Source organism: Scyliorhinus canicula, chromosome 4 (assembly GCF_902713615.1).
Source record: "Scyliorhinus canicula chromosome 4, sScyCan1.1, whole genome shotgun sequence".
Lineage (NCBI taxonomy): Eukaryota > Metazoa > Chordata > Chondrichthyes > Carcharhiniformes > Scyliorhinidae > Scyliorhinus > Scyliorhinus canicula.
Genome location: NC_052149.1, coordinates 160,802,600 through 160,824,098, shown reverse-complemented (window position 1 = coordinate 160,824,098; position 21,499 = coordinate 160,802,600).

The following is a 21,499-nucleotide window of genomic DNA, read 5'->3' as shown; positions in this document are numbered from 1 at the left end:
TCAAACAAAGGGAGTGGTTTGAAACGTGAGTACTGGATTCACCATTAAAAGTACAGCAGAAACTTTGTTCAAAACAGTCATTTGGAAAACCTGGACTGGAGTTTGGAATACAAATCTCTAATGAAAAGCGATATTGTAAAAGATGATTTAAAAACATGTTTTTTGGGTGTGGAGTTTGGAAACTCTTAAGAGACAATCATCTAGGGTGATTCTGAGGGAAAATCCACAGACATTCAGTTGAAGTTCACAGTGGAATGTCTATTTGACCACAGCGATATTGTGTGTTTAAAGGGATGTTGTGTCACTGAGACTGCTGTAGTTGAAGGCATGCTTTGTAATGCATGTTAATTTAAAATATGTGTGTAATTGTGAGTGGGGGGGAGTATTGTGTCATAAGCCAACGTTTTGATGGTTGATAAATGTTTTATTCCTTGTTATTAAAACTAATTAGCAGTCCTATGACTCTGTTACTCCACGTTCCATCAAAAAAAATTAAAAGTTACCTTCTTTTGAGCCAGAGTTCCATTCTGGGATCTTCCCATCCAGTAATAACACCAACTAGGGTCGTAATAATGGCTGATCCGCTATTTCAATACCATTTTCCATTGGTCTCCACATACCCCTTGGCACCTCTACCACCTAGAGATATATCTATTTCCTTTTAAGTATATTCAGTGATTTGGCCTCCACAGCCTTCTGTGGTGGAGAATTTCACAGGTTTACCATCCTCTTAGTGAAGAAATGTCTCTGTATCTCAGTCCTAAATGGCCGACCTCATATCCGAAGACTGTGATCCATTGTTCTAGATCCTCCAGCCAAAGGAAACAACACCCCAGCACCCAGTCTGTCCAGCCCTGTTAGAAATGTAAACGTTTCAATGAGATCCCCTCTCATTCTTCTAAATTCAAGGGAATATAGACCCAGTCAAACCAATCTCTCCTCATGCGACAATCCTGCCATTCCAGGAATCAGTCTGGTGATCCTTTACTGCACTATGGCAAGTATATATTGCTGGAATAAGGAGACCAAATCTGCCCATGCCAATATATTACCCCCAATCCCTTGAACACTTTCCTCTTATGTGGGGCTTTATCAAAAGCTTTCTGAAAATCCAAATACATCACATTCACTGATTCTCCCCTATCTATTTTATGAGCTAAATCCATTAGTATTTAATTACTTCGATTATACATTCAAATCTCTTTTGAAAGTTGTTCTTCAGTCAGTTTTCACTATCCATTCAAACAATATATTCCTGAAGTTATCAACTTACTGTGCAATAAGTTTTCTTCTCATCTCCTCCCTAATAGAAATCAGGGACTGGATTCTCCATTGGCGGGATTCTCCGTTGCGCTGCCTGCACACCCACGCTTTCCCGACGATGTGGGGCTGCCCACAATGGGAAACCTGATTGGCCGGCTGGCGGTACGGAGAATCCCACTGCCGGTGGGGGCACGCCGCACCAGTTAATCCCATACCTGATGATCTTTTAACTCTTTTAAAAAGTACCTGGATCTGCACCTTAAGTGCTGTAAACTACAGGGCTATGGGCCGGATGCAGGGAGGTGGAATTAGAAAGTGCACCTAGGTGTCCTCAAGCTGGAATGGCAAGATGGGCCAGATGGCCTCCTTCTGTGCTGTAACTTTTCTATGGTTATATAGATCACTAATAAAAAAGGATAGAAATATAGGGCAGAATCATGAGGCTGTACTGTTTCCCACAGGAATTGGGAAATGTGATACTTGCCAGAGAATTTCCTGATTTTCCCCACCCCTCTCTGGCAACGTCAGGAGATTTATGCGCACAAAGGGCAAGTACCTCATTTGAACAAGTTTCAACACATTTCAATATTATTAGTGCTTCTCCTACTAGCCAAATGATTCTCCCTCATTAAATATTCATACCTCACTGACATGACATCATCTGCGCCAGGAGGCAGTGCCAGGAACGGACCCAAGACGGAGCGCCATAAGGGTGGTTTGGTCGAGGGGGGTGGTCAGAGGGGTGTGTTGATGTGTGGTGGGTTCCATTTTATCACTTCAGATAGATGAGCTTTGGAATAATGTACATTCTTGAAGTACATTCTATACATTGTATAGAAAACAGACAGAAAGTAAAAGTTGTTTTGTTTTGTCAGCACAGAAGAAACTTTGGGCTGGATTCTGCATTTCAGCGGCTAAGTGCTGGCTCAAATGGAGAATCCACAGGAGGTTTACGAGGAAAAATCAGCGCTGACCCCTCATTGACTCCGGGACCAGTAAGGAGCTAGCAGTGGCGCCGCATGAAACTTCCGGCTCCCACGCTGAAAACAGCCAGAGAATGGGCGGGTCACTGGCCGCGCACGTGCAGTGGTTGTGCTGTACAACATGGCACCGGCTATGGACGGACCCAACCTGCCATCCACGACTCCACAGGCTACCCACAGACCAACTCCTTGCCACTCCCCATCAGTACTCGCAGCCCTTACGGAATCCCCCCGGCCAGTGACACAGATCCCGGTGGCGGCGCTGGACACATTCCGCAGCTGCCACCCCAGTTCCCGACTGCTGAGACCGCACAAGTCCCGCGCGGTTGGGGAATCAACCCATCGGGGTTGGAGCATCATGGGAGGGCCATCCGATGATGCGCCAATGCCGTTGCAACACCATTTCCGAGGGGGCGAGGCATGACCGATCGGCGTCAAACTGCAGCCGGAGCCGATTTGGGTGTCGAAGTCAATTCTCCGCTCAATCGCGATTACGATATCGGCATCGGGCAACAGAAAATCCTGCCCTTTATTTTTAGCATTTAATATCTGCCGTCTTCTGCCCTCTCACAGACATTCCCTTTTGTTTCTTTTCATTCTTTCCCATCTCACCGTCTTAAAAACCATTAGATTTCTAATTTTTTCTGATGAAAAATCATGAACTGAAATGTTAGGCATGATTTAATGCCCAAAAAACAGAATCACATTTTGGGCATGTATAGCAGGGTGTTTCTTGGCACCTGCAGTGCCGAGAACGGCCCTACTTTCAAACGGGATTCTCTACGGGACTCTCCATTGGTGTGATCCTTGCTCCGTCGGCAATGCACCCACATCCCTGCGTTTCCTGACGGCATGGGTTGACCCATGATGGGAAACCCAATTGGCTGCCAAGGCCGTACTTACCTCACTTCCTGCACTGATGAACTCAGCTCGTCAGTGCAGGAAGAGATTGGCCACCATTTCAAAATACTGCCCTGATCTGTTGACTCTCCCCTTCGACATCCCTTATTGCAAGGGTCGTACTCTTCGTGTGCCGGGGTGGCACTGCCAGAGTGTCCAGGCGGCAGTGTCAAGGTGTCAGGTTGGCAAAGTGCCTGGGTACCAGCAGATGTGCCGGGTACCACCCTGCCAAGAGCCCGGCCACTCGGGTGCCTTCAATGGCCTGGGAGTCTCCCTCACGTTTGTGCGGACCAGTGCTAAACAGCGCCATGGTGAGGTCTCGTTCGTTCATTCCCAGGGCTCTGGAGAATCGGGAGTTGACATATTTAAATGAGCCGAATAGCTCACTTAAAAATATAGATCATGAGGCGTTTTGGGCATCTCAAATCTCGCGAGAAGCCTTGTGCGAGATTTAACAGCCCCGTTGAGTCACCGAGTCGGACGTGACGAGGCCGTTCCATCACGCCCATTAACTCTGTCTTTCACTCCACGGCTGCTGCTTGACCTGCTGTGTGTTTTTAGCTCTGTCTGCTTTTACTACTTTGTTCTCATATTGTTAGACTTCTTCATGAATGTATAAAATTATCAAACTGAGGGAGAGTTTTAATTGTCGGGCAAGCGACAGTAATGGCTCCTAATCGGCTTCTCTCATACAAGTCTAATTATATTACGCTGTAATCGCCTCCAATAAGTTACTGAATGTATTAAACAATTGTGTAAAGAAAATTAGCTCAGCTTATGAAATGCAGTTTAAAATACCGGTTCATTCACACTTCACTCAAGTTTGTGATGATTAACCTGGTATCAAAAATAAAGCTGGATTGGTGAAAATAGGACAAGGGTTTGGGTACTTTCCCAGCCAAATAGTAAACATTACTCAGATTCAGATCATAAACACAACAGCATAAGTAATACTGAAATAGACAAAGAGGCAGGTGGAGCCAAAAAGTGCACAGAACACACATGCACGTAATGTTTTGTTCGAAACTATTGTTCCTTCAGTTCTCTGCCTGAACGTATGTCAAGCCCACAGCACCACTCTGGGTCGAGAAAGGTCCCAAATCCATCCCAGCCGGAACAGGGATAAAACCCTGTGCTGTTAGCACCGATCTGATCCACACCAACCATCCAAGGCCCTCCCAAGGCGTCGAAGTTGCAGTGTCATTGTGCGCTTCACATGGCTGACCAGCAATCCGTCCCATTCTTACCTCCTGGGGTATGTTGGAAGGATTTACAGATAGATACCCAACTGTTTTGCCACATTATGGGTGCACCTTCCTTGGCCTGGAGTGGGACATGAAAACGCAGCTTCTGATTCCAAAGCAGGGGCTATGCCTCCTGTGTCACAATACCTTATATTGCTTGAAAAGGTCGAGCTATTTACTAGCCTTGTGGCAGATGTCAAGAAGATGGTTGTAAGGTGTAGTATTAGACTACTGTGGGGGGTTAGAGAGTGAAACCATTTGTTATATAGAACTGGATTTTGGGTGGCATGCACAGGTGCTGATGTGAGTGTCTATTCGAGTCCAACCCAATCCTCTGGTCTTACAGCAAGCAAGCACCAATAGGTCAATTAAGCGCCTTTCCTGGTGAATGAAAGGTCCAGAATAGCCTGAAAGGTGGTGATGGGGTGACAGACAGGTCAAAGTAGCTGCTAGTGGCTTGGTTAACGAGACATCAGCAGTGAGCATGAGAACAAGGGAGGGTGTGAAGAAGAAGGGCAGAGATCAGAGTAGGCGAAGGCATTGAATGTTAACTGCAGGGCACATGATTCTGTCCGCTTCAGTCCTCCTGAAGCACTCAAAAGCTCTGGGCACTGAGGATCAATTTTCAAACAGTGAAACCAAACCATCCACCATCAGCAATAGCAGAGACATGATCACAGGCATCCCCAAGGTTAATAATGACTCCCTGTGTGTCCTCCTCCGGACTGACACTGAACATCGTGAGGTTCTCCTCCTGTGAGATGGCAAGAGGAGACATCCCCATCTGACAAAGAAAGTTTGGGTGGGGGTGGCAGAGGAGGTCTGTAGCCATGGGGCTATCTCTGGGACCTGACTCCAGTGCAGGAAAAGGGTGAACAACCTGTTATGTTGTGCAAGGGTGAGTGAGAATCCGAACTCTTAGTGTGTGTGTACAATTATGGTGTGCATGGGTGGTGTTTCCAGAGATGTGGATGAATGGTTTTCACACGCCAACAATGCCAGCTGGAGGAGACTTGACACCCTGCAAGGCTATCAGTACCTGGGAAGGTTACATGCACTGGGAGCCATGTTGAAATACACAGTGAAGTAGGACCAGAGATTGTGAGTATGGGCATGAAGGGTTGATCTACAGATATTGAACTCATTAAACTCCCATCGTCTTTACAGGAAAAGAGGGCCACAACACCTGTGAAACGTCAAGGACAAGTGAGGAGTGCCAAACCTGACAGTGCATATGAAAATGGAGAAGGATATCCTAGGTCAGACCAGCCAGTAAGAGGCCAAGTCAGTTGGACAAGGAGAGACCGGAGTTAGTGCTGGAGGTGGGGAATTTCTCCAGGATTCCTTTTGGAAACCGGATGAGTGACTGTTGCTGAGATAGCAGGAGGTAGGGTGTGTTGCAGTAGGTGGAGATGATCACCTCACTGACAATGTGGTGTGTGTTTCTATTAGATTTATCAGAATGTTTTGTTCTCGTGCCTTTGATTAAGGAAAACAAATGAACAGGGTCATGTGACTTGCTCTGCAGTCTGCCTGACAACTGGTCTGTGTGATATGGATTTTGTAGGAGCACCTTTTATAACTTTCAGGCTTGGATTTCACGCTCGCCTGCTGAATTTTGATGTGGGGGAAAGCATGGAATTGCATGGACCGGATTCACCTGACCCGATCCAGACCGGCTTTTATGGTGGGGAGGGCAGAGCCAGGGACGGGTAGCCTTAAAGTCCTTAAGTGGTCACTTATTGCTGCTAAAGGGACACTTCCTATCTAGCCTTAATATTCAGGCTGACATGTGTCAAGAAACTGAGGGTGGGAAATAAAAAAAAAAATCACTGGCTTGATCCTGGGTGGGAACGCCCCTTCTGACTGGGTTCGGCCCTCCCCTCACGGACTGAACACTTCCGGACCTCCCTTCTGCCCTAAGCCTTTCCCAGAATTACCCACTACAAGCCCCCTCTTCCCCATGTATTTCTTAGTCTTCCCTCCCCAGGACCCCTGCCATTTACCTCACACCAGCTCCCTGCGCTTAGTCTCAGGCATTGCACTGCAGTGCCTCCTTTGGCCGCAGCAGTGCCGTGCCTGGATGGGCTAGAATGTTGTCTGGTTGACTGACTGCTCCCGAAGGCGAGTCTTCCAAATGCAGATATAAGTCCTGCCTTTACCAATCAATACTCATTTAACCATAAAACGGCAGCAGGCCCTGCCATCTGAAAAATCAGGCTTAAGTAATTACAATTGCACTTAATCTTGATTCGGGCATGTAACATCAGGAGAGATCAACTAGTACTATTAGAAATGTATTAACGCAGTAACTACATTAGACAAGACAACAAGCATAATATCTGACTAATAACTATAGCTTTGTGAAAAGTGCTGTACATATAATGCTAAAATCCTTTCAGAACTCAGTGAGTCTTGTATAAATGAATCAAATATATTGTAACAAGTCAGTATTCTTGACTTATAAGTTAGTTTTGCCATAATGACACTTTCCATTCATATTTTATGCAAAATAACTTGCCTAATTCTATCAGTCTTGAGACTGAAATTGTTTTCCATTTATAGTTTTAGTTCCAAATGTGTGGCTGTCTTTTCCACCTTATATCATTAAAAAGAGCTGCTATTTAACCAACTTTCCAATTATTTATACTCTGAGATTGAATAGAATACAAAATCTCACTCTACAGTGTTTGTAATTCAGGGAGACACCTTCTGCCATAGCTGCTCTGGCTGAGGGCAATTCTACCGCACATGAAGAAAATATTGACTTTCCAATATGTAGCAGAAATCTCACGCTGTGGAAGCACTGCAGAGAAACAGGAACAATGGACAACCTTTAGTTGTGTAAAGGACATACGCCCAGCATGAACAGCTGAATGGGGGTTGTACCAGACCCCTCTCTGAAACCTCAGGGCGACAGTTCAAATCTAATTCCCCATCACTTTTACCATGAACAGTATCTAATTCATCAGCACTCTCTGAGATTAGCATTAGACCTGAAAACATGGACATTTTGTGTCGCAGGCTGTTGATAGAAAGCCAATTTCCTTTGAAACTGTTGCATTATTTATTTCACTGTACGACTTGTCATTTAGAATAATGGCACAAAAGACAACATTTAGCATTAATTTAAATGTTCTTGTTGGTAAAATAAATGTTTCCTTCCACTGTCAACTCCTTAATTCTTATTCATACGAGATGGCTCCATTTGGTCTACTTTATCTGAAATGCAGTTCTGCATGCTGTTTTTATTAACTGTTGCAATATTTATTTATGCTGGATGCATAGTTTTAGACATGTAGGTAATGACCTACTTGAATTAGTTCCTAATGGACCTTGAAGTACTTTTTGCTGCATTATACATTTGCACTCAGCATTGATTTGGAGAGATGAGCATATGAGGACAACATATAAAATGCATGAGGAGGACATTTGCCTGACTGCCTACAATGTATTCCTCTAAAATTCAGTGCCAATTTCAATAGGCAGACGTATATTAATATTGCTGATCCCCCGCTAGCACACCTCTTGGCTGCGAGATTTGTGGAATTCTCATTTGGTCTTTTCAATAATGTAAAACGTGAACCAGGAATGAAAGAAGTTGTTAGGGATTCAGTCAGCATGACTTAATTACATTGCTAGGTAAACCATTGGAATGAAAACTGAGCACTGTGGCAATCATTTGCTGATTCATGTTCCATTTTATCACTTAAATGAGCCTCGGAATAATGTACATTCTTGTATTCTTGTGAAGTATAGAAAACAGAAAGAAATTAAAAGTTTGTTTTTGTCAGTACAGAAGAAACTTGTGAGTACCATCCTGCATTTTGTCTCGTGCCCCTTGTTATAACCAGGTGAGAAGGGCAAACTGGTTTCCCTCTGTTTTCAGCCTCCTTGGCTGGTCACAACCGAGGTTCAAGTTTCTTCTTCATGAGTTTATGTCCTTTCCCGCATCACAATTTATTTAACTATGCCATGAGTTATATGAAGTCAGAAGAAGGATTTCTTGAATTGGAGAAAGAGCAAATTTATTAACCATTAAATTTGAGCAAAATAACAGAAATAATAAAAACACAACACACACAAAACACACAGACACATGCACAAACATGAATTCATGCATACACACAAACATGCATACACGCAGACACAAAACACACAGGCACACACAAACATGCATGCAGGCACACACACAGGCATAGATGCGCACACATATAAACATACAAGGAGCACACATACACAAGGACCACACACATGTACACACACACATGTACGCGCTAGAGTATTGTGTGCAGCTCTGGAATCCACATTGTAGGAGGGATGTGATAGCACTGGAAAGGTGCAGAGGAGATTTACCGGGGTGTTGCCTGGGCTGGAGAGTGTTAGTTAGCAAGAGAGATTGGATAGACTGGTGTTGTTTTCCTTGGACTAGAGGAGACTGAGAGGGGACATCATTGAGATGTATAAAATTATGTGGGGCATAGATAGAGTAGACAGGAAGAAACTTTCCCCTTGGTGGAGGAATCAATGACCTGGAGGCATAGGTTTGAGGTAAAGGGCAGGCGGTTTAGAGGGGTTGTGAGGAAAAATGTTTTCACCCAGAGGCTGGTGGGAGTCTGGAAATCTGGGGGGCGATTCTCCAAAATGGAGACCATATGTTCGAGCTGTCGTGAACGCCGTTGCACGGGTTGACCGATTCTGGCTCCCACAGGGGGCCAGCATGGCACCGGAGCGGTTCACGCTGCTCCAGCCTCCCTTCCCGGCGCCAAATGGGTGCCGTGCCAAACCGTGCATGCGCAGTTGGGCCATGCCAACCTGCGCATGCGTGGGGGACCTCTTCATCGCGCCGGCTCCGACTCAACATGGAGTCGGGGTTCAGGGGCTGGCCGCGCAACAATGTAGGCTCGGGGGGGGGCGCTTTTCCCCGCCCCACAGGCCGCCCCCCCGACCCTTCCCGCAGAGTTCCCGCTGGCAGAGACCAGCGGTGAACGGCGCCGGCGGGACTCTGCCGCATCCGTGCGGCCGCTCGGCCGATCCGGGCCGGAGAATCGGCGGCCCCGCCGATTCCAGCAGCCCGCGGCCGGCACTGCGTCAAATGCGCCGGTGCAAATGGTGCTGATTCTCCGCATCTCGGAGAATCACGCGCCGGTGTCGGGGCATCGTGGCGTGGTTGCGCCGATTCTCTGGCCCGGAGCGGCGTTCGGAGAATCGCGCCCCTACTTTTTCTATCTTCACCCTGGAATGCAATTATTCTGTCTCATTTCAAATTGCAAAATCTCTAGTCAGTTGAAAGTTGAAAAATAATATTTTAAAAATCAAAGGCAATAACCTCATGACACGTGACTGAGACTAATAATTTGTCATCAATTGGAGACATAGTAAAGTGTATTTATTATTGCAGATAAAATTGGGCTGCATATTATTGGGTTGGGAGGGGTGCAATCTGCAATCAGGTTGGCCGACAGCTCCAGTGCGTGCTGCTGGAATCGCGGCCAGTTTCAAGAAGGCCCAATGGATTATAGTGTGGTATGTCCTGGGTATTGGAGTGGGAGTATTTGGGTAGCTTGGAGAGGGAAGCAGCAGTTTGGGAGGGTGGTTCGTTTTAGAAAACGTGAGGGTAGGAAGAAACAAGCTGGTATATCTTAGGAGGATTGACCTTGTTACGTACATAGCACTCCTGAAGATAGTACCCTGCCTCCTTCCTTCCCATCCTTTGAAAAACCTCTTTAAAATTACCTACCCATTGCTGCCCACACCAGTCATATTATGGCTTGGGAAGTGCACTATTGGGGCCAATTGTCTGTTGAGAAGCTCAGTTGACTCTTGATTTATTATTTAAATATGGTAGGTGAGCTGCCAATTTCAGCACCTTCTTCCCTTCCGTGTTATGGAAATGAGTGGGAAGGTCCTGGGGTGGGCACCAGTGGGGTGGACACCCACCCTATTATACGTTCTCCGCGCCCCCCCCCCCCTAAAAAACACACCCAATGGGGGAGGGGGTGCAGACAAAATCCAGCCCTTTATTTTAATCACCTCAGTCCATTGCTTTCTAATTGTTGCATCAGGCGGTGTTAAATTCATAATCATAAAACTTTGGGTATAAAATAAAAACAAATGGAAGCAGCTATTTGTTCTATATAAACCCATATGCCTCCTCCCAAGTTCAAATTTAAACTCCTTATTATGAAATGCTTTTAAAAAATGTTAATTAGAAGAATCAGGTTTGCCAAAATAGATGAAAGGTCTTTTTCTCCTGATATCTTTAACAACCGACGGTCATTAATGCAAGAAGACAGGAGCTACTAACTGCATTGAAGCCTGAGGCAGAATTAGTTCCATACCTTAGAATGATGCCACGCTTTATGCTGTAAAAAGTCCTTTTTTTGTTTGCATTCATGTGGAATAAAAAAGTTGAAAGAACATTCTAAAACATTTGGTGACCCCGTGTGCTTGAATTATTTTATCCACTGGCAATGTCAAATCTTTTAAAGCAAATCAAACTCACTACTAAATCATGAATCTTGTAGTAGAAATAATGTCAATTCACAGATCACGCTCAAATTGTTTTACTGTAATGTCGTGCCTATATGGAGCATTTGCCCAAATACATCCACTTTTCATACTTTTATCAAGACCAATACTTAGTTCACATATTACTTTGCTCAGCAACCACTAATGTTAAAAATGATAGGTCGGAAAGTTTCATTTAGAAATGAAATTTCATTTCATTTAATAATACAGTAAGAAGTCTTACAGCATCAGATTAAAGTCCAACATGTTTGGTTCAAACACTAGCTTTCGGGGAACAGCTCCTTCCTCAGGTGAACGCCGGCATCTCCACATCATTATATAATACGGTAGCCGTGTATTATTGGTGTTGTCGGGATTTGTTCAATTTTCTCTCTGTGTTATTTTTAGTGCACAGGTTAAAGTGTTTGCATAAATTCCTGTCTGCAAAAAATTCCAGGAGGGAATGAATGACTGTGCCAAAATAACATAGGCAGAAATTTATGTGAACACATTAGCTGGAGTGCTAAAATAGCATGTAGGAGAAAACTAAGCCCAATGGGAGTGCAATTGACTCAGTGTGTTACAGCTCACACATGGGTTAATTGTGTATTAAAGGGTAGAAATTTGTACTTGCCATTAATTAAGCAGGTGTTAACTTCTTTGCATCTGCTGTTAGGTTTAAGTATTTTTCATGCTGGTGTTAATGCATTTTAAACTTTTTAACTGCTTACTAAACAGCAATAATGTGGAAGGTACAAATTTATTTCCACCCAAATTATACCCATTCAAAATTGGTGGAGAATGAATTATCAGGATTCCAGCACTCAACATGGCAGCAAATATAGGCAGAAGGAAGTATCTTTGGTGATCTCTTAAGTGTAACTGGTGCATAAAGCTTGATTGATATGCTGGTCGAACAGGAACAGCCACAACCGCCAGGGGAGGGGGTGGCATAGTGGTATTGTCCCTGGACTAGCAATCCAGAGACCCAGAGTTCTGCTCTGGGGATTTGGGTTCACCAAGGCAGTTGTTGAAATTCAAATTCAATTAAAATATCTGGACTTAAAAGTCAAATGGTGACCACAAAACCATTGTCAATTGCAGTAAAAACTCACTCATCTACTTCACTAATGCCCTTGTCCTTTAGGGAAGGAAATCTATTGCCTTACCTGGCCCACATGTGACTCCAGATCCACCACAATGTGGTTGACTCTTACATTTTTCTGAAATATTCTAGCAAGCCACTCAGTTGATGGGCAATAAATGTGGGCCAAGGCAGTGACACTGACATCCATGAATTAATTTTTTAAAAGACATGCTGGTGTGAGGGACTATGACATCACACTGCATACTGTTTATAAAACATATGTAGATATGCTCATTGCTATTCCGAAAATGTTAAAATTTTAAAATGACCTTTAAAATGACTGAACTTATGCTTGTCTGTGACACAAGAACAAAGAAAGTTACTTGGCAGTTTCAGGTAAACTTGCACCACGTTATCTCTGAGGAGCCACTAACGACCAGCTGTGGACTGTAGATCCCAACTTCAATGAGAGAGAGATACAAAGCCCATTTACTTTTAATAACCCGTCTGGCCCAAAAGAGATTGATCATCTGCTAAGGTCAAGGTTCCACAAGCTTTCCTTCAATTGGCAATAGCTGAGACATTTAACTGTCTTTGGAATCCCGATGATGGATACACAATTCTTGACAAAGATGCTGGAGATGTGAGAGTCATGCGACATGCGACTCTGGCTTGCGGAACAAGTAATATTGCATTGATGAACTGAAAAGCTCGGTACCGGAATTCTCCGGCTGTTCACTGGTGGTGGGATCTTTGGTCCCTCCAACAGCAAACCCCATTTGTGGATTTCCCAGTGGTGTGGGGTGGCTTCAATGGCAGTTCCCATTGACAGCGGTGGGTGTAAAGTATCTTGCTGCAAGCCAACAGCATGCCGCCTCCCGCCATCGAGAAACACACAGCTGGAGGACAGAGAATCCTGTCCTTGGTGTGCTGTTTACCATCTGATGACTATCAGCCTCACTGACAAGGTCCTGGTCCCCATCTACATTATTTGTGCTGGAGGTTCTGTACCATGACCTATAAGACTGAATTATCTCTGCATTTCCCTGGGTCTGCGGTGTGTGGAGTGGCCCCCTGCACATTGGCTGCCTCCTTGAGTCCGCATCGGCTCTGCTTCCACTGCTGCCACTGTCTCCCCTGTTTGGCTGGCGGGACTGCCACCAGTGCCACAAGGGCAACTGCTGTGGGGTCAATAGCGCCATCCATCATGGTATCTGTGTGGAATTGGAGAAGGGGAGAGACTGGCAATCAGCTCAGGCTCCCACCAAGCCCCCCCCCGGGAACATTAGGTGGCAGCAGCCATTGTTGCCCCTGTTATGGGGGAGCATATTTATGGGTGTTGACTCGTGGGACCCACGGAGGATGAGCAACCCTGCCATCTCAGGTGGCCCACAGTTGGTGCTGCCCTGCCCGTCGACCAGACCATCTCACTTCCCCTCGGGGGATTCCCCCCAACTTACTGAGCACTAGGGCAGCAGCTGTGGTGCCTCTGGGCCGCATGCTTAAACACAGAATATGGCTACTCACCTCCTTCAACCCCCTCACCAGCCACTGCACTGGCTTCTCATTTTTCAAAAAGAGCACTAATCGTGACTGCTCGCTGGCGAGCCGGTTCGATCCCAGGAGGCCGTCCGATACAGCGGCCATCTCATTAATGAAATGGAAATTGGCCTTAAGTGGTGATTAGTGGCTTTTCACCGCACCTAGACCAATTCTAGGTCAGAAATACGTCACCACATATAAGAAGGTAACAAAATCAAAAATACCTTTCTGTTTACAGATGGTTGGTGAGAATAGGAATTATTGCTGTTTCATTTACCTTCCCCCTCCCCCCAGTTTGTAACAGTGGTCTGAAAGGATTGATATTATGGGAGGTAGTTTTTACAGGATTTAGTATGTTCAATAAAGCATGAGTAGCGACCTGGACTTCCATGAAGATCCATGTGTACAGATTGGTGCACAGAACCAGGTGTGTTGCTAGGGAGCATCCTCCAGCTTGCATTTTCAGTGAAAAGAAAAATTATTGCATCATTCAATCCCTACATAACTGTGTACCAACAAGAATCACTTTTCAGATCAGTAAAGGTAGAATTTAATGCCCCTCCACCATCTGCCTCCCCCCCACTCCTCGCCCACCCTCCCCCCGCCCCGAAGATCAATTTGGAAATTGGAGGCATTTGATTGGGCAGGTGGGTACAGGTGGAGACGTCACTGTTTTACACCACCAATTATGCCCACTTAAGGGCCTCATTCCACCACCATTGCTACTTAACCAGCTGTAGATGGGAGGGGGAGAGGAGAAGGACAATTGAAAAGGGAAGAGAATGCTGAAAGAAACCCCCTGCACTTTCTCCCGCTTCCCCACACCCCCCCACCTCCCAACCACCACCACCATCTCCATCCTACTCTCTCCCATCATGGCTTGGGTCTTTCAGTGATCGTAGGCCTCTCCCTGAGTTTTTTCTACCAATAGCAGCCAACACTCACAGTGGCGCTGTGGGTAATGGAAAGCTTCTGGCCTCTGATCACATGGTTTTTCCTTAGGAGAGCAGTAACCCTCTGATGATCCTTGGGAAGGCTCCATGGTGGCCAATTAAATGCCTGACTGGGCCTTGCCCAATGGAGGCGATATGGGACTCCTGCCAATTCACCAACAAGTGGGCAAGATCCTCTTTGCGGTGTGCGGAGTTGCATGTGTTTGAGATGCAACTCAAACTGCATCTTTGAGTTGAGAGGTGCCCTCCTCTACAGAGTTTGATAATCATCAAGTGGGAGGCAACATTGTTTGAATGGATGATCCAATTTTCCAGTTGTTGGTATTCCTGGAGTACAAAAGAACAATCTATTGCACTCACTTCACTATCTGTGCTGTCCTCTTCCTTTTATCAATAGGGCATCTCGAGCAGACTCAAAAACAGCTTCTTCCCCGCTGTTACCAGACTCCTAAACAACCCTCTTATGGACTGATCTCATTAACACTACACCCCGGTATGCTTCAGCTGATGCTGGTGTTTATGTAGTTACATTGTGTACCTTGTGTTGCCCTATTATGTATTTTCTTTTATTTCCTTGTCTTTTCATATACTTAATGATCTGTTGAGCTGCTCGCAGAAAAATCATTTTCACTGTACCTTGGCACACGTGACAATAAACAAAATCCAATCCATCTGGGAGGACTACAGCCTTCCTCAGATAATCAGTTGTACTCATACAACCTCGATGACCACAGGACATACCAAAGATCTTTGGTGATTTTGAAGCTTAGATACTGTTATAATACAGGAGGCGCAGCAATGAATTTGCACATAGTAACGTCTCACAGACAGGCATGCAATAATGAGCAGATATGTTGAATATTGGTTTGGGCTAAGTGATAAATATTGGTTTGGATGCTGAGGAGAACTCCCCTGCTCTTTTGTTGGAATCATACCTCAGGATGGTTTATGTCCATCCGAGAAGGCAGACGGGACCTTGACTTAATGTATTGTCTCTAAAAGCATAGTACTCCCCATCAGTGCTCCACTGTATCAGCTCACGCCTCCCACGCGAGCCCACAACCTTCTAACTCAGAGACAAAAGTCCAACAAACAAAGTCATCTCAAGGTTTACAAACATAAGGGGGCGATTCTCCCAAATGGAGCCCAAGTGTTCGCGCCGTCATGAACGCCGTCACATTTCACGACGGAGCGAAACGGTCACAGGGACGATGATTCTGGCCCCCACAGGTGGCCAGCGCGGTGCTGGAGTGGTTCACGCAGCTCCAGCCTCCCTTCCTGGTGCCAATGGGTGCCACGCCAACCCGCGCATGCGCTGTTGGGCTGCGCCAACCTGCGTATGCGCGGGGGACTTCTTACGCGCACCAGCCCCGACTCAACATGGCGTCGGTGTTCAGGGGCCGGCCGTGCAGGAAAGTAGGCCTGAGGGGGGGGGGGGGGGGGGGGGGGGGGGGGGGTGGGGGGGGTGGGGGGGGGAGGGGAGGCCGGCCCGCCGATCGGTGGGCCCTGATCGCGGGCCAGACCCCATTGGAGGCCCGCTCCCGGGATGGAGCCCCCCCCCTCCCCCCCACAGGCCCCCCCCCCAACCTTCGCACAGAGTTCCCGCCGGCAGCGACCAGGGGTGAATGGCGCCAGCGGGACTCTGTTGTATCCGCGTGGCTGCTCGGCCCATCCAGGCAGGAGAATCAGAGATTCCAGCGGCCAGCGCCACGTCAAACATGCCGGCGCAAATGGCGCCGATTCTCCGCACCTCGGAGAATCGCGGGCAGGCATCAGGGCGTAGTGGCGCGGTTGCGGCGATGTTCCGGCCCTCCGCGGGGCTCGGAGAATCGCCCCCAAAACAAGACCATAAGACATAGGAGCAGAATTGGGCCGCTCGGCCTATCGAATCTGCTCCACCATTCAATCATAGCTGATATTTTTCTCATCCTCATTCTCCTGCCTTCTCCCCATAACCGCTGATCCCTTTATTGATCAAAAACCTATCTGTCTCCGTCTTAAAGACACTCAGTGATTTGGCCTCCACAGCCTTCTGCGGCAAGCAGTTGCACAGATTCACCACCCTCTGGCTGAAGAAATTCCTCCTCATCTCTGTTTTAAAGGATCGTCCCTTTAATTTGAGATGGTGTCCACTGTTCTAGTTTTTCCTACAAGTGGAAACATCCTCTCCACGTCCACTCTGTCCAGGCCACGCAGTATGCCGCCTCATCCTTCTAAGCTACAGAACCAGAGTCCTCAACCCTTCCTCATGCGACAAGCTCTTCATTCCAGGGATCATTCTTGTGAACCTCCGCTGGACCCTTTCCAAGGCCTGCACATCCTTCCTTAGATACGGGGCCCAAAACTGCTCACAATACTCCAAATGGGGTCTGACCAGAGCCTTATACAGCCTCAGAAGTATATCCCTTGTCTTGTATTCTAACACTCTCGACATGAATACCTGTACTAACACTGCATTTTGCTTTCCTAACTGCTGACTGAACCTGCACGTTAACCTTAAGAGAATCGTAAAAAAGGACTCCCAAGATCCTTTGCTGATTTCCTAAGTATCTTACCATTTAGAAAATAGTCAATACCTCCATTTCTCCTTCCAAAGTGCATAACCCCACATTTTTCCACATTGTATTCCATCTGCCACTTCTTTGCCCACTCTCCGAGCCTGTCCAAGTCCTTCTGCAACCCGCCTGCTTCCTCAATACTACCTGCCCCTCTACAGATCTTTGTATCATCTGCAAGCCTAGCAACAGTGTCTTCAGTTCTTTCCTGCAGATCATTAATATATATCGTCAAAAGCTGTGGGTCCAGCACCGACCTTTGAGGCACACCACTAGTCACCAGCTGCCTTTATCACCTTTATCCTCACTCTCTGCCTTCTGCCAGTCATCCAATTCTTTATCAATGCCAGGATCTTACCTTTAACACTATGGGCTTTAACTTATTTAACAGTCTCCTATGTAGAACCTTGTTAAAGGCCTTCTAGAAATCTAAATAAATCACATCCACTGGTTCTCCTTTGTCTAACTTCCTTGTTACTTCATCAAAGAACTCCAATAGATTTGTCAGACATGACCTCCCCTTGACGAAGCCGTGCTGACTCAGTCCTATTTTATCATGGACATCCAAGTACTACACAATCTCATCTTTAATAATGGACTCTAATATCTTACCAATGACCGAAGTCAGGCTAACCGGCCTATAATTTCCTGTCTTCTACCTCCCTCCCTTCTCAAACAAAGAATAAAGAACAAAGAAAAGTACAGCACAGGAACAGCCCTTCGGCATCCAAGCCTGCGCCGACCATGCTGTCCGTCTAAACTAAAATCTTCTACACTTCCGGGTTCCGTATCTCTCTATTCCCATCCTATTCACGTATTTGTCAAGATGCCCCTTAAATGTCACTATCATCCCGGCTTCCACCACCTCCTCTGGCAGCGAGTTCCAGGCACCCACTACCCTCTGTGTAAAAACTTGCCTCGTCCATCTCCTCTAAACCTTGCCCCTCGCACCTTAAACCTATGCCCCCTAATAATTGACCCCTCTACCCTGGGAAAAAGTCTCTGACTATCCACTCTGTCTATGCCCCTCATAATTTTGTAGACCTCTATTAGGTCGCCCCTCAACCTTCTTCGTTCCAGTGAAAACAAACCAAGTTTATTCAACCTCTCCTCATAGCTAATGCATTCCATACCAGGCAACATCCTGGTAAATCTCTTCTGCATTCTCTCTAAAGCCTCCACATCCTTCTGGTAGTGTGACGACCAGAATTTAACAGTATACTCCAAGTGTGGCCTAACTAAGGTTCTGTACAGCTGCAACATGACTTGCCAATTTTTATACTCAGTGCCCCAGCCAACGAAGGCAAGCATGCCGTATGGCTTCTTGACTACCTTCTCCACCTGTGTTGCCCCTTTCAATGACCTGTACATCTAGATCTCTCTGACTGTCGATACGCTTGAGGGTTCTACCATTCACTGTATATTCCCTACCTGTATTAGACCTTCCAAAATGCATTACCTCAAATTTTTCCAGATAGAACTCCATCTGCCATCTCTCCGCCCAAGTCTCCAAACGATCTAAATCCTGCTGTATCCTCTGACAGTCCTCACCGCTATCCGCAATTCCACCAACCTTTGTGTCGTGAGACCAGTTACATTTTCCTCCAAATCATTTATATATACTATGAACAGCAAAGGTCCCAGCACTGAACCCTGTGGAAGACCAGTAGTCACAGCCCTCCAATCAGAAAAGCACCCTTCCATTGCTACTCTCTGCTTTCTATGGCCTAGCCAGTTCTGTATCCACCTTGCCAGCTCACATCTGATCCCATGTGACTTCACCTTTGGTACTAGTCTTCCATGAGGGACCTTGTCAAAGGCCTTACTGAAGTCCATATAGACAATATCCACGGCCCTACCTGCACCAATCACCTTTGTAACCTCCTCGTAAAACTCATCAAGTTAGTGAGACATGACCTCCCCTTCACAAAACCGTGCTGCCTCTCACTAATACATTCACTTACATCCAAATGGAAGTGGATCCTGTCTCGAAGAATTCTCTCCAGTAATTTCCCTACCACTGACATAAGGCTCACCGACCTGTAGTTCCTTGGGGCAGCACGGTAGCATTGTGGATAGCACAATCGCTTCACAGCTCCAGGGTCCCAGGTTCGATTCCGGCTTGGGTCACCGTCTGTGCGGAGTCTGCACATCCTCCCCGTGTGTGCGTGGGTTTCCTCCGGGTGCTCCGGTTCCCTCCCAGAGTCCAAAGATGTGCAGGTTAGGTGGATTGGCCATGATAAATTGCCCTTAGTGTCCAAAATTGCCCTTAGTGTTGGGTGGGGTTACTGGGTTATGGGGATAGGGTGGAGTTGTTGACCTTGGGTAGGGTGCTCTTTCCAAGAGCCGGTGCAGACTCGATGGGCTGAATGGCCTCCTTCTGCACTGTAAATTCTATGATTCTATCCTTGCTACCCTTCTTAAACAAAGGAACAACATTGACTATTCTCCAGTCCTCTGGGATATCACCTGAAGACAGTGAGGATCCAAAGATTTCTGTCAAGGCCTCAACAATTTCCTCTCTTGCCTCCTTCAGTATTCTGGGGTAAATCCCATCAGGCCCCGGGGACATATCCACTTCAATATTTTTCAAGACGCCTTTTTGGATCTCAATGTGGCCCAGGCTATCGACACATCCTTCTCCAGACTCAACATCCAGCAATTCCATCTCTTTAGTGAATACTGATGCAAAGTATTCATTTAGTACCTCGCCCATTTCCTCTGACTCCACAAATAGATTCCCTCCCCTGACCTTCAGTGGGCCAACCCTTTCCCTGGCTTCCTTCTTGCTTTTTATGTATGTGTACAAAGCCTTGGGATTTTCCGTAACCCTATTTGCCAATGACTTTTTCGTGCCCCCTTTTAGCCCTCCTGACTCCTTGCTTAAGTTCCTTCCTACTTCCCTCATATTCCACACAGGCTTTGTCTGTTCCCAGCCTTCTAGCCCTGACAAATGCCTCCTTTTTCTTTTTGAAGAGGCCTACAATATCTCTCGTTATCCAAGGTTCCTGAAATTTGCCATATTTATCCTTCTTCCTCACAGGAACATGCTGGTCCTGACTTCCTTTCAACTGACATTTGAAAGCATGCCACATGTCAGATGTTGGTTTACCCTCAAACATCCGCCCCCAATCTAGGTTCTTCAGTTCCCGCCTAATATTGTTATAATTAACCCTCCCCCAATTTAGCACATTCACCCTAGGACTACTCTTATCCTTGTACACCAGCACTTTAAAACTTACTGAATTGTGGTCACTGTTCCCGAAATGCTCCCCTACTGAAACTTCTACCACCTGACCGGGCTCATTCCCCAATACCAGGTCCAGTAAAACCCCTTCCTTAGTTGGACTAGCTACATATTGTTTTCAGAAACCCTCCTGGATGCTCCTTACAAACTCTGCCCCATCCAAGCCCCGAGCACGAAGTGAGTCCCAGTCAATATTGGGGAAGTTGAAGTCTCCCATCACAACAACCCTGTTGCTTTTACTCCTTTCCAAAATCTGTCTACCTATCTGCTCCTCTATCTCCCGCTGGTTATTGGGAAGCCTGTAGTAGACCCCCAACATTGTGACTGCACCTTTCTTATTCCTGATCTCTACCCACATAGCCTCACTGCCCTCTGAAGTGTCCTCCCGCAGTACAGCTGTGATATTCTCCCTAAACAGCAGTGCAACTCCTCCATCCCTTTTACATCCCCCTCTATCTCACCTGAAACATCTAAATCCTGGGACGTTTAGCTGCCAATCCTGTCCTTCCCTCAACCAGGTCTCTGTAATGGCAACAACATCATAGTTCCAAGTGCTAATCCAAGCTCTAAGTTCAGCTGCCTTACCTCTTATACTTCTTGCATTAAAACATATGCACTTCAGGCCACCAGACCCGCTGTTTTCAGCAACATCTCCTTGTCTGCTCTTCCTCAGAGCCATACTGGCCCTATTTCCAAGTTCTCCCTTAATTTTTTCACCTACTGACCTATTGCTCATCCCATCCCCCTGCCATACTAGTTTAAAACCTCCTGTGTAACACTAGCAAACCTTGAGGCCAAGATATTTATGCTTTTCCAGTTTAGATGCAACCCGTCCTTCCTACACAAGTCACACCTCCCCGGACGAACTCCCAGTGGTCCAGATAACTGAAACCCTCCCTCCTACACCAGCTGTTTAGCCACATGTTTAGCTGCTCTATCTTTCTATTTCTAGCCGAACTGGCACGTGGCACAGGGGTGGGGGGTTTGGGGGGGTGGGGGTGTAGGGGGTGTGTGGGGCGCGGGGTGTGGGGGGGTGGGGGGGTTGGGGGGGGGTGGGGGGGCGGTTGGTTTGGTGTCCCCTTTCCGGTGGTCTGTGTTGCTCGCCTGGCCTTGGCGGGCACCTTTCCGCCGTTGTGCGGCTGCTGTTGGGGACAGGGGGTGATTGTGTACGTATACTGGTGGCTTTTTGTATTTAGTGGATGTTTATGACATGTT